The sequence below is a fragment of the Labeo rohita genome, chromosome 18 (assembly GCF_022985175.1).
Source record: "Labeo rohita strain BAU-BD-2019 chromosome 18, IGBB_LRoh.1.0, whole genome shotgun sequence".
Lineage (NCBI taxonomy): Eukaryota > Metazoa > Chordata > Actinopteri > Cypriniformes > Cyprinidae > Labeo > Labeo rohita.
The window spans coordinates 23,703,516-23,716,547 of NC_066886.1; the positions used below are offsets into that span (position 1 = coordinate 23,703,516).

The 13,032-nt window shown below is 37.3% G+C and overlaps 1 protein-coding gene across 2 annotated transcripts in view; it reads right to left on the reverse strand.

The window, feature by feature from the left end:
- gse1b (Gse1 coiled-coil protein b) overlaps positions 1–13,032 on the reverse strand; it is a 223,425-nt gene that overhangs the window by 149,199 nt on the left and 61,194 nt on the right. The window lies entirely within an intron of this gene.

Here is a 13,032-nt window from a genome sequence, read left to right on the forward strand (position 1 = left end):
AACTCTATTTTAATTATTGGACCGAAACACAATACAAAAACAAAGTTAACTTGAATGTTAATTGAGAAAGAGAGCCGGACTGTCCTATATTGTAGCCAAAGAAATGTAGCAGAGCAACACTTCCACACCAGCTGCTGTATCTATGAGGAAATTTGGAGGAATTTCTATCCAGAATTTACAATTATTTTCACTGACTTCAGAAATTTATCCAATAATACTTCAATTTTAGGTGAAAAAAGCACAATACATGGATGCTTGTCACAAAAAGAGAGAGCAGTTGACCAATCAGTGATGTGCTTAAATACATGCACACACACACACACAGCATATTCTTAATTGTTCTAAAAGGTTCTAAAATGTTTGTTTACCTTCCTGTTTACACCTTCTTTGAGGTTCACCTAAAGATTATTTTGCATCATTTGTCATGCCAGTAAAGCACATTTGAGTGTGTGACAGAGTGAGTGTCTTGCCTCCCCTTGTGGACAATAGATTTAACTAAAGTAAAAAAAAAATTCTCAACCCTATAAACAACATCTGTGTGGTCAAAACACCACATCACTCTAATACACATACACATTTAACACTCACCACACACTGGTCTTTTCAATGAAAATTTCTTTGGTATAGGTGCTTGTGAATATACATAGTGGCACAACTGGAAATATTTGCATCAAAAGAGCTGATACACATGTATGAAAAGATAAAGAGACAACACACATTCCACTCAGGCCGCAGCATATCTCTACTGTCATATGAACGGCAGCTACTCTTTTTTTTTTTGGTCTGTATATCAGAATAAACAGCTGCAAAACTGCTGTGTTTATATGTATGGGGGGAGGGGTATGTAGCCCCCCCACTGCTGCACCTTTTAACTGTGTAATGAAAGATGCTGTTGGCAAGGAAACCAGCATCTCTGACCCACAAAAAGAGTGGAAGTGTGTGTAGAGTGGAAAGGCAGGGGAGATACAGGGCACATGCCAAAAGGATGAGGAAGACATGCTTTTAAAATTCCCAATAGGAATAATACAAGCAAAGCTACTTAACAGAATTCAAAGAGGTGAAAATCATGAACTGGCCAGGGTTTTGTCAACAGCGTGGCAGCTTTCTGCCTGATACAGAATATAAGGACTGGGTCTAAAATAGAGATCAAGACCATGACTAGCCAGAGGATGATGAATTTCCATGACTTCTACAGCTGATTAAAGGAGTAATTCATTTCCATAACAAAAATTTACAGATGTACTCACCCCGCTGTCATCCAAGATGTTTGTGTTTTTCTTACTTCAGTCGTAAAGAAATTATGTTTTTTGAGGAAAACATTTAAGCAATTATCTCTATATAGTGAATGTCCATGGTGCCTGTGAGTTTGAACTACCAAAATGCAGTTTTAATGCAACTTCAAAGGGCTCTAAATGATCCCAGCCGAGGTAGAAGGGTCTTATCTAGCGAAACGATCTGCCATTTTTAAAACAAAAAAAATTATAAATATATATATATATATATATATATATATGTATATATATACAACTTCAAAATCATCCTACGTCAGTGCAGAAGTACTGACCCAGTGTTTACAAAGTGAACGTACAAAGAATGTCAAACGCCTGTTACAAAAAAAAGGTAAAACGGTGATGTAGGACCATTTTTTAATTTGGAAGAGAAAATGAGATGAGAGTTTTTCAACCTACCCTAACTGTCTTGAACGGGACTGCGCAGAATTTGCATGCACATGGCAGAGCTAGACAAGAGAATTTAAGGTTAAAAAGAATATACATTTTTATATATATATATTTTTTTTTTAGAAAATGACCAATCGTTTCGAGAGGTAAGACCCTTATTTTTCAGCCGGGATCATTTAGAGCCCTTTGAAGCTGCTTTTAAACTGTATTTTGGAAGTTCAGACTCGCAGGCACCATACAAGTCCATTATACGGAGATAATTCCTTAAATGGTTTCCTCAAAAAATATAATTTCTTTACGACTGAAGAAAGAAAGACATGAACATCTTGGATGACAATGGGTTGAGTACATTATCTGTAAATTTTTGTTCTGGAAGTGAACTACTCCTTAAATAAACAGTATTTTTTTTTTATCATGTTATTAAGACTACACTCACAAATTAAAATTGACAATATACTGCAATGGAGTAGAAACTGTAATGACATCTCTTACTGAGAGAAAGTGGCGTCTCTAGGAGTTCTGGGCCCTGTGCACTGAATTTGATATGTGGCCCCCATATATGTGGGGAAAAAACCCTTTCCCCCCAACTAGCAATGTCCTTTTTGAGAGATGACTATATTTCTTCTAGAACTTTATGAGTTTTACACAGTAGTGCCCTAGCTCTTAAGACCACAATGTTCTCATTTTAATAAATCACATGCTCTCTGATTAGAGGTTTTCTCTGCTCGGTGCAGCGTACGGTATGAACTGAGCATATCAATAGCACGGTCACAGTGGGAAGAGAAGTCTGAAAACAACATGGTACTTTCTGAAAAGATATTACCATAACAGAGAACTCAGGAGAAATGCTGTTGGCTTTCTGAAAGATGCCAAACACAAAACTGACACTAACCAATACAAAGTTTAATTGGTGATCAGGCTCCATTCCAAACATTAGTATGTTACCCACTTAGACAACACTGTCTGATGCAAAATGATGTCACCAAAATTTCATCCAATATTCATGACTGAAATATTTATGTACTGTTTGAGCCCACTGGAATATTGAGTGTTTAGATTAGCAACATCCTGATGTGAGAATCAACTGTGAGCTTTAGTCAAGTGTATCACATGGTTCTCAATAGAAGCTGCATGTTTCACAAATCAGTCCATTTTAGCTAGAAAGGTACCTGCTGTGTCACTCTTAAGTCAAAACTACACACAAACAACCTTTGACAGTGTGTTTTAAAAGGGAGTGTGTTTTAAAATCAGATCCTCACTTTCTGAAAACTCCACCATAAATACTATGCCATAACTCTTTCAAAGAAAGTTTGTAGTATTCTGTGAAAATCTCAGGCACGTTTATCTAAATAAAGACAGATAGACACACCAGAGTAGATGGATAGAGGTTTCCTTTCAAATGAAGGCTTATGGTTTAATCTGTCCAGTCAGCAATATGATAACAATGTATGGTTAGACGTTTCTCAATTATACACTACTTCATGGCTTAAACTACCCTCTCTCTCTTTGCCAAAACAAATTACTGTTGGCTGCAGTGAGAAAACCACAAAATCCAGTGGAAATCATGCAAACTTTGATTAACCAATCCCTTTCCCCAAATCACTGTGGCTCTTTTGGAAGCACCCCCACTGAGCAATCCTTTCATCTTCCCTTGCTTAAAACACCTCCGTAAAGTCACATGCCAACTCACAGTGAAAGAAAATAAGGCCAGCTGACGTGTTTTCGCTTACATCCAGCATTACTCACTGGATTTTGTTACCATTGATGGCAGATATCCAATCAACATATGGAATGAGTAGAGTCCAAAAATGGTCCCTTTAGGAGCCACTGAGCTGCCACAAAGCAGACTTGTGGCTCAATAGTTCTGCTAACACAGTTCGCATCAAATACAGAACCACACACATGCTGTAGTGTCTGTTAAGGGAATCTGAGCAGTCCTGGAGAAACTAATAACACTGGAGTTTGGCCCAAGCCACTGTCTCCAGCTTAATTCCTCTGTCCTCCGGCCACAGCGTATACCACTGCACACACTCTTTCCCTCTCTTCCTTAGTTAACTTCATTCCTTAACTTTTGCTTCAGATGAGCTGTGGAAAAAGAAGGCAGTGATTTGGCATTCCACCAGCCACAGCACTGCCAAGAGACTCAAAGAGTACCCACGACTCCAGCGGCATTTTTATCACACACGTGCAGAGAAACACACACTTGCGCAACACTCCTCTTGACTTCTCTCTTGAAAGCTCGTCACTGTCATCTAAGCTACCCTCATCTCCTGTCAGAAAAAGAGTGGAGAAACAGGCAGAGCTCACTTTGTCTTTTCTGCATTTGTCTCCACATCTTTCACACACCCCTTCATTTGTTGTGCTTTCTCCATCTTTCACTCTTCCTGAGGAAAGCCCCAGGCGTCAAGTAGCTAGGTTTTTATGTGCACAGCCCAAATGCACCAAGGTTGTGCTGAGGCTGGTTTCTGTTACATTAGTGATGATCTTTTGGGCTTGGGGGTGGTATTATACAATATAATATTTAATCCTATATTTATTGTGCTTCAAAATGTAAACCAGCCGCTTATGACTTTTGGGTTTGTCACATGTAAATTCTGGTTTAAATACTGATCTTATTTTAACACAAGCTTAAATAATGATCTCATTTATCCTTTAACCTCAAACATTTAATGTTAACTTAAGTTTAAACAGATTTCTTGTGAAGTCACATTCATTCACTGGCGTATATTGACCTTTAAATAATAATCCCATTTAAACGCACATACAAATACTGTTCAAATATTGATGTAAACTCACCTTTAAATATTGATCCCATGTAAATGCATATTTAAACACTGATTTGATATTAACTCAAGTAAAACTCAATGTAAACTCACAGATTATGCTAGTTAAACTAGAGTTTAAGAGTAGGTTTCAAACTGACAAAACTCTAAAAGAGAGACGGGGTTATGAACTGCATTATATACTACTACTGTATAATACATACTGCAAATTTTGTAAATGAGGCATCACTATTGTTTTGTTGCTTAAGTAATCTTATGTTTGCATCTCTTTTATTTTTACTCACCTCCCACTACATGTGCGAACAAAAGACGCAATAATGTAGAAGTAGGTGTTGATCACAATTGTATATGAAGAGTTCAGATGCAAAAGCCCCTAAATCCATCTGCATATTTCTTTAAAATTAGCATTTCTTTCCTTGTTTAGCCGTTAAACTTCCTAACTACCACGTTATAAGGAAAGGCGATCGCAAAGATTCATTAAAAAAAACCCTTATACACACTTCTGCTGTAAGTGAAGCTGGATCATGAATGATTCGTGGATATATGTAGTTCGGGAGGCACATTTCCTTCACAAACAAACGTAATCCACTGCATCTTCAACAGCTCAGATGTCGGGAGTAAATGACAACCACTATGTTCATTATTACATCCAGCAACACAACACCTCATTCGCTCAATCTAACTTACATCCCTGCTCCGGCATCGAAACAAGGAAGGTTACTGGACTGTGACTGCTGATCTGAGGTAAGGGCTCATGTCAATCAACTATCGTGGGAGTGGCCTCTGTCGGTGTGACGGCACAGGCCGACAAGCATCTGAGAACGGCTCGATTTGAAAAAGGGGATATTATTTTTACAGATTAATTAAAAACCACTGCATGGATTTTTATCATTATAGTTATCATTATATGTGTTTGCTAAACTTAACAGATGGGTAAGTAACCCAGCTGCCTTAAAATTTTAAGTTGATTCAACTCAAATATCTAAGTTGTCACTTAGTATAATTTATCAATTCAAGCTGAATAAACTTTTTTTTGAGTTGACTGGACTTAAAATTTTAAGGCAGTCAGGTTACAAATTATTTTAAGTTGACTCAACAAATTGTTTTTTGCAGTGAGGAGCTGTGTAAATTACTAAGCTGATGAACACTAATATACCTTCTTGAGCCCTAAAAACCAGAGTTTGCTCAAACTAAACTCAAACTTACTTGGGTAGCCACTAAAACTAGATTCATGCAACAGGTACATATTTTTTGTTGTGCTAAAATTTTACATACTGACACTCCAAAGTAAAGAACCTCTCAGTAACCACTTGATCAAGTTTATGTTGTTTCTGAGTGGGTTCTTCCATTTCAGTGGCCACAAATAAACATTAAAAAGAATTTAACACCCACTCTCATGCTAACTGCTGATTATAATGGCAGCATAGCTGCCTCTGTTTTAATATTACATTGAGTAAGGCTATGTTCACACTTGGCGTCTTTTTTGACAAGAAAAAGTTGACAACGGCGCTTTTTTTAGTAAAAAAAGAAGCTGGCAGCGTTGCAGCCGAGGGCGTCTTTTGTTGCTATAACAACAGCTGCAATCGTATGAATCTCGAGAAAAGGGGAAGCTCGCTCTTGCGCTGGTGTTTTATTATTATTATTATTTATTTATTTATTTATTTTTAACATTTTTGCCCTTTACTTGATAGGGCAGTATTTAGACGGGATCGGGAAGGATCTGCGAGTCTGCGGGACGCCCGAAGCGCAGCGGCGTTGATGTTAACAAAAACCGACGCGCGACTCCGATAGCCTTGTGGGCAGCGCGTCGGTTTTTAAAGTTAACGGGGAGAAGAATGTCGGTTAACAACAATAAAATAAAAGTCTATCAACCGGCACCGTCTCCATTTTTCTTGCTGTTCTTGTTGTTATGGAAACGACAGGTCTCGCTACTCGCTTGTCATTGGTCAGCTGTCAAAAAGGCGCTTGACGTAGGGCGTTCTTTTCAGAAAAGTTGAACTTTTTTCAACTTGAAAAGACGCTCTGAGCTGCAGAAAAAGACGCCGGCGGTGGCGTTTAAAAAAAGCGCTCATGACTTTTTTGAAAAGACGGTTTACTCCATAGAATTATAATGTAAAACAGACGCTGGCCGTTTGAAAAAAGACGCCAAGTTTGAACGTAGCCTAACCCATCAACATCGACTAACACAAACACACACACCTAATCATAACAGAATTTTTTTTCACATTTTGGGGACAAAATTTGCTAATTTGTCCCCAAAACATGATTACAGTACATATAGAGAAGCACTTGAACAAGGTGCATTTGAATGGCTGCTTTAGTTAGCTGCCAGATTGTTGCCTTATAGATAGACAACCAATTAAATACAACAAATAGCACATCAAACACACTGTATGTACTTGCATTTTCTGAAGAACCATATAACAAACTAAAGAACTGTAAAAGAATTTGGGCAGACAGAATCTTACCATAGAGATAACACTTCCTGTCTGTCATGTGTCTCTCCTTAAGGATTTTTCTACCTGCAGGCCTGTTTAGCACTCCTGTCTTATCTGTCTTCACTGGATGTATCCAAAAAAACAGCAATGTTATGTCCTATACTGTTTCAGTCCTTATGTTTGCTTAGAACACAACTTCAATCTGTGGTCAAAGCCAGTATGATCATCTCTGACACAATCAGACAGTTTGTATGTGTGCTGATTCACAGGACTGTGGTCAAACACATCTCAGTTAGGCACACACTCATTCTTCCCCCTCCCTCTCTCTACTTCCTGTGCGAAACTGGCCTCCTCATCTCCTGCAGTGTGCTCCTCTATTATACTGTCAGAGTGCTGCATGAGCTGCAAAGCACATGATTTGTTCCAGAGCCTTTATGCCAGACATCAACCTCCTAAACCCAGTGTCCAAGTCTTTCTGGACCCCTCTGTCTCAGTTGTGTGTATGTGTAATGTATAGTACACATCATCAGATAAGGTCTTTGACCAGTCATTTGGTTTCTGTTTAGAAACACACACACATGTACAGCAGTGTACCCACACATTTCCGGACGTTTAAACTTGATCAAATGAGACTCTCTACATGAAAAACAGGTTTGCTTGCAATCTCTCTTTGATGTAATAATAGCGTCATGATCTAAAAATAACGTGTTACTGATCTATCGATTCACTTTCAGTGAAAGGAAAATGTCAAGCACACATTTTGCATCTAAACACACACTCTGAGAATACATCTGTCTATTTAAAACTGGAGACATTTAATAAGACTTGGGGAAAAATGCAAAATAAAAAACAAATGTTAAAGATTACATTATTTCCTACATTTGTTATATATAAAATTTTATATTCACTCTTTAAAATTGTTATGCTGATAACATCCAATGTGAAATTATAAATTAAATTAGATGAAAATGAAAGAGTTGTAAAGGTATATAATTAATTCTTAAAAGTGATTTTTTTATTAAATATTGCAGTATTTATCAGAAATTACTTATCTGTGCACATCACTACTTTTTTTAAATTCATATGCCCTCGTAATATTAAATGAAATTAATTGTTTTTCCACAGTTTTTTTTTCTTACAGTGTGAGTGTTCAGAGGAACAGGCCAACACTTTAACGGTTTGACTGGGACATAAGAAACACATCTTAGCTGCATACAAATGCATGGACCTCACAGGCTGTTTGAACAGAAGCTGTTTAAATGTGCGATTTAAATAATACATGAATGCTCTTCATGTAATGTTGAGGGTAGATAAGTGTATAGATGCTTCAGGGAAGTGGGTGGCACAGTTTTCTGCTGACCCAGAGAGGGCAGAACCTCACCAAGCTAAATTCCAGAGATGTGTCAGCCCTAATTCTCTAATACAAGACAATGACAGAACAGATAGACAAAGAAGAGCTAAAGGCTAATGCAAAATAGTAGAGAGAGACAGCTAGAGAAAGAGACAGAATATGTGTGATTGTGATGAGAAGAGACGAGAGATCTTTGCACATAAACACATTTGATCAGCTCATCTTTGCTCTGACTGGTTAACCCTCAGGACACTTAACAGAGTGTACACAAATATATGAAAAAAAAATGCTTGTTACAAAAAATATTAAAAATAGCTTGTTACAAAATACAAATGCTTGAGCATTTTATTTTACAAATGTTTTTGTTTCTGTCAAATCTTTGTCATGTTCTAATTTTGCATTTGTGTATATATTTATGCTCTAAATTACTTTTTTTCCCACATTAATCTACACTCCATACACCATAATGAAAAAGCACAAAACAGCTAAAAAACTGAATAACTGAACAGAAATAAAAACTGAAACGATTCCATTGCATAAGTATTCATATATGGAGCCAAAATTATCTCAATAATAATTCATGCAATTCACATGCACAAAAAAAAAATATATATATATATATATATTCATAAAATACATTTCACAAATTCAAAACACAATTCACAGATGTACATCTGTGTACAACATTTTTTAATGTTTAAAATTCACGAGTTCATCATGGGCTGTGAATTTGAATCGCCTTGGATTTGCGTGTGCATTTTTGAGACTTTCCACGCTTCAAGTTACAATTCAGCAGAGCTTTGTGCAGTTGATCATTTTATTTCAGTTAATTAGCCACGTAAAGGTGTATTGTTTAGTTTTTGCATGTTTACTTACAACTTGGAAGAAAAAACGGTCGTTTAGACATACTCGCTAACGTGAACAATGTAAGCCAGTGGCTGCTGTTATGTCCAGAGTGTCTTATGATTTAATACTGATCAATTCTTATGTTTATTTAATAAATAACCCTCATCATCATAGCTTTAAATAATGATGAATAAACTTCGGTGAACTTGGTGTATGAATAACGGTGTGTTTGTACTCACCATTTGTGCAACAGGAGACAGTGTTCAATTAATACATACTAACTGTTTTACTCAAATTTTCAGGATGTACAGACAGTTACAGACGTCTTCATTCACATTCATCTTTATCTATCAGAACTTTATAATATCAGAACAAAACCTGGCACGTCCTGACAGAGAGAGATAGCGAAGACTGGATCTAAAACATTTGATTCATTAACTTTTCACATGATTACACTGATACATGTATCTATCATTTAGCCATAGAAATTGACTTTAAAAGAATACTAAAGACTCTAAATGGGACACTATACCAACCATTCTGGTTTTTAAGTACCCTTTGAGTGGAGAACTTCTAGCAGAGCGTCAAACTGGTATTGAGACAATCTCACTTGTGTGAGAGACATATATTCAGCTGTGCTACGTTTGTACTCCATAACTGTCAATTCATATTTCATGTTACAGGCGCATCACAATCATGGTCAGGTCATTTCATGGACATTTTATTCCCAAAGTATTCAGAAAACTTAAATAATCTTTAATAAATCTTATACAGCAAATTTAACAACTGGCTTATTCTGAATGTTTTAATTCATAAAATCAGAACAATAACAAGAACATTTAACAATGCATAACAAAGCTTTACACCTTGAACATGTACAAAGTTATGGGGTGGATGGGTTGCAACATGACTGTTTTGAAAGAGTTACAGTTCCAAATGAAATTTCTAGATTCACATCGCCTCATAACTTGTAGTAGAGGATGAAGTAGGAACAGCAGGGTCACGGGTTGTCTCAGCAAGTTGTACATTATCTGCCTCACAATTCTGTAATAAATAGTATCTGCAGAATAAACTTAAATGAAATGTACATGGTCTCCAATGTGTGATATCACATACGCCGTCATCAGTTGAACGCGTAAATAATGATTCTTTATTAAATAACCATAAGAACTGAACAATATTAAATCATAACACACTCTGGACTAAACAGCAGCTGCTGGCTTACATTGCTCACGTTAGCGAGCATGTCTAAACGACCGATTTTACTTCCAAGTTGTAAGTAAACATGCAAAAATAAAACAATACATCTTTACTTGGCTAATTAACTGAAATAAAACGATCTACTGCACAAACCTCTGCTGAATCGTAACTTGAACCGTGGTCAAGAACCTGGTGGTCATTCTAATTGAGATACATGATCATATATGCAGATTGGAGAAATTTACAGATAGACAAACATCACTGCAGCACTCCACCATTCCAGTCTTTAAAGGGGTCATCGGATGCCCATTTTCCACAAGTCGATATGATTCTTTAGGGTCTTAATAAAAAGTCTCTAATATACTTTGATTAAAAATTCTCAATGGTTTTGTAAAAAAACACCCTTTTTACCTTGTCAAAATGTGCTCAGCAAAAATCATCTCATTCTAAGGGGTTGTTCCTTTAAATGCAAATGAGCTCTGCTCACCCCGCCCCTCTCTTCTCTCTGTGGAAAGATGCTATTGTTTACATTAGCCGCATGTAGCCGCATTTAGCCGCTAAACTTCCTAACTACCACGTTATAAGGAAAGGCGATCGCAAAGATTCATAAAATAACCCTTATACTCACTTCTGCTGTAAGTGAAGTTGGATCATGAATGATTCGCGCAAACATAGACGGATATATGTAGATCGGGAGGCGCATTCCATTCTCAAACAACAGTTACATCAAGCAACACAACACCTCAATCGCTCAATCTGAGATATTCTTGTCTAACTTACATCCCTGCTCCAGCATCGAAACAAAGAGGGTGGACTGTGACAGCTGATTCAAGGTAAATCGCTCATGTCAATCAACTATCGTGGGAGCGGCCTCTGCGGGTGTGACGCAACAACGACATGCATTTGAGATATATTGGATATTATTTTTACAGATTAATTAAAAACCACTGCATGGATTTTTATCATTATAGGGTAGATTTGTACATACACTGCCAACACACATTAATGTTCAAACTGTGAACTTAGCATCCGATGACCCCTTTAAGGCGGTGTGGCAAAACTCAGTCCTCTTCTCAGTGAAGACACAAGAAAACACAAAAAAGGACCTAAAGAACTCTCAGATTGTGAAAAGCAAGATTCTCTGGTCAAATGAACCTCAGTTCCAAGCACTGTGTATGGAGGAAACCAGGCATCGCCTGGACAGCAGCTTCCCAACAGCAAAGTGTCGAGGTAGGGGCTGTTTTTCAGTGGCAGGGACTGAGGGACTCGTCCGAGTAGAAGGAAAGCTCAGCAGCAAACTATAGAGATAGCCTTAAGGAAAACCTAGTCCAGAGCATTCAGAACCTCAGACTGGGCAGAAGTTCCACCTTCCAACAGGACAGTGACCCTAAGCACACAACAAAAGTGGCTTACAGACAACTCTTTGAATGTCCCAGACACAGACTGGGCTTGAACCCAATCAAAAATTTCTGGAAAAATCTGAAAATGTCCCCCAGCCCCTATCCAAGCTGACAGAGCTTGTAAAGAAGTGAGGAGAAGAATGGCAGATAATTGCCAAATACCAATGTGCAAAACTTGTCACATCATACCAAAAAGACTTGAGGCTGTAAAGGTGCTTCAAGTAAGTACTGAGTTAAGGGTATGAATACTTATGCAATGAAATAATTTCAGTTTTTTATTTGCAAAGTATGCAAAATTTGTTTTGTGCTTTGTCTTGTGCATGGAGAGTAGATTGTTGTGGAGAAAAAAAGTAATTTAAAGCAGTTTAACATAAGGCTGAAAAATAAAACATGAAAAGAATGAAGGGGCACCGTATATATATACATATATTGGAATAATAGCGACATCCCTCTCTTTTCAAACCCATTACCTCAGGGGTGTCCAGCCCTGTTCCTGATTGATCTGGTCTTTGATCTATGTAATTTACTTTGATATATGTATAGCTACTGTTGTACAAAATTACTACTGTTTCTCCAAACATTAGTTCATTCACACTCCCAAATCACACAAGTACCATACCTAACCAAAAATGTGGCTCTTCTCCATTTCTATCAATTTTAAAGAACTGCAGTACAGTTCCAATTGTCAGCCACTGCAGTACAACACTATTAATTTTGTCACATTGATAAATTAAATGCTTAATTATTACACACTCTGCAACATTTCACATTTATCCCATCATGGGCTGTTTTACCAAACTTACAATTTAATCGTTTTATTTAATCATCTTCAGTTACCTGACCAGACCATTTGGCTACATTTCGAGTTGCACAAAATGTAAGCTGAAACAGATGTTTTTGAGAAACAACACAATGCTGCCTTGAGACAACTAATCTGTTTATGTCCAACGCTCAAAACACTTCATACTACCAGTTGTAGCATAAACAATGAAAATTTCTACCTTTATCCAAGACCTGAAAAGGGATATCCAACACAGGATATTTCAAAAAGCATGAAAAACAAAGACTAACACTTTTTTCTCATCCTCAATGCTATGGTTGTTATCAAAACCAAATTGTTTCCTCACTGCCAGCAGCACGTCCTCCACCGAAACACCCAACAAGCTTTGGCACACACTTGACTCTATGGCAGAGTCAAAGAGATTGCAAGAAATAAGCAGAAACAGAAAAATTATCTTTCTTCACCAACACAGCACCCAACTCATCTATTTCTTGCAAGAAGGGAAGGGAGTCATTAAAATGAGAGAAAGGATTAGGAAAGACAAGTTTGGATTC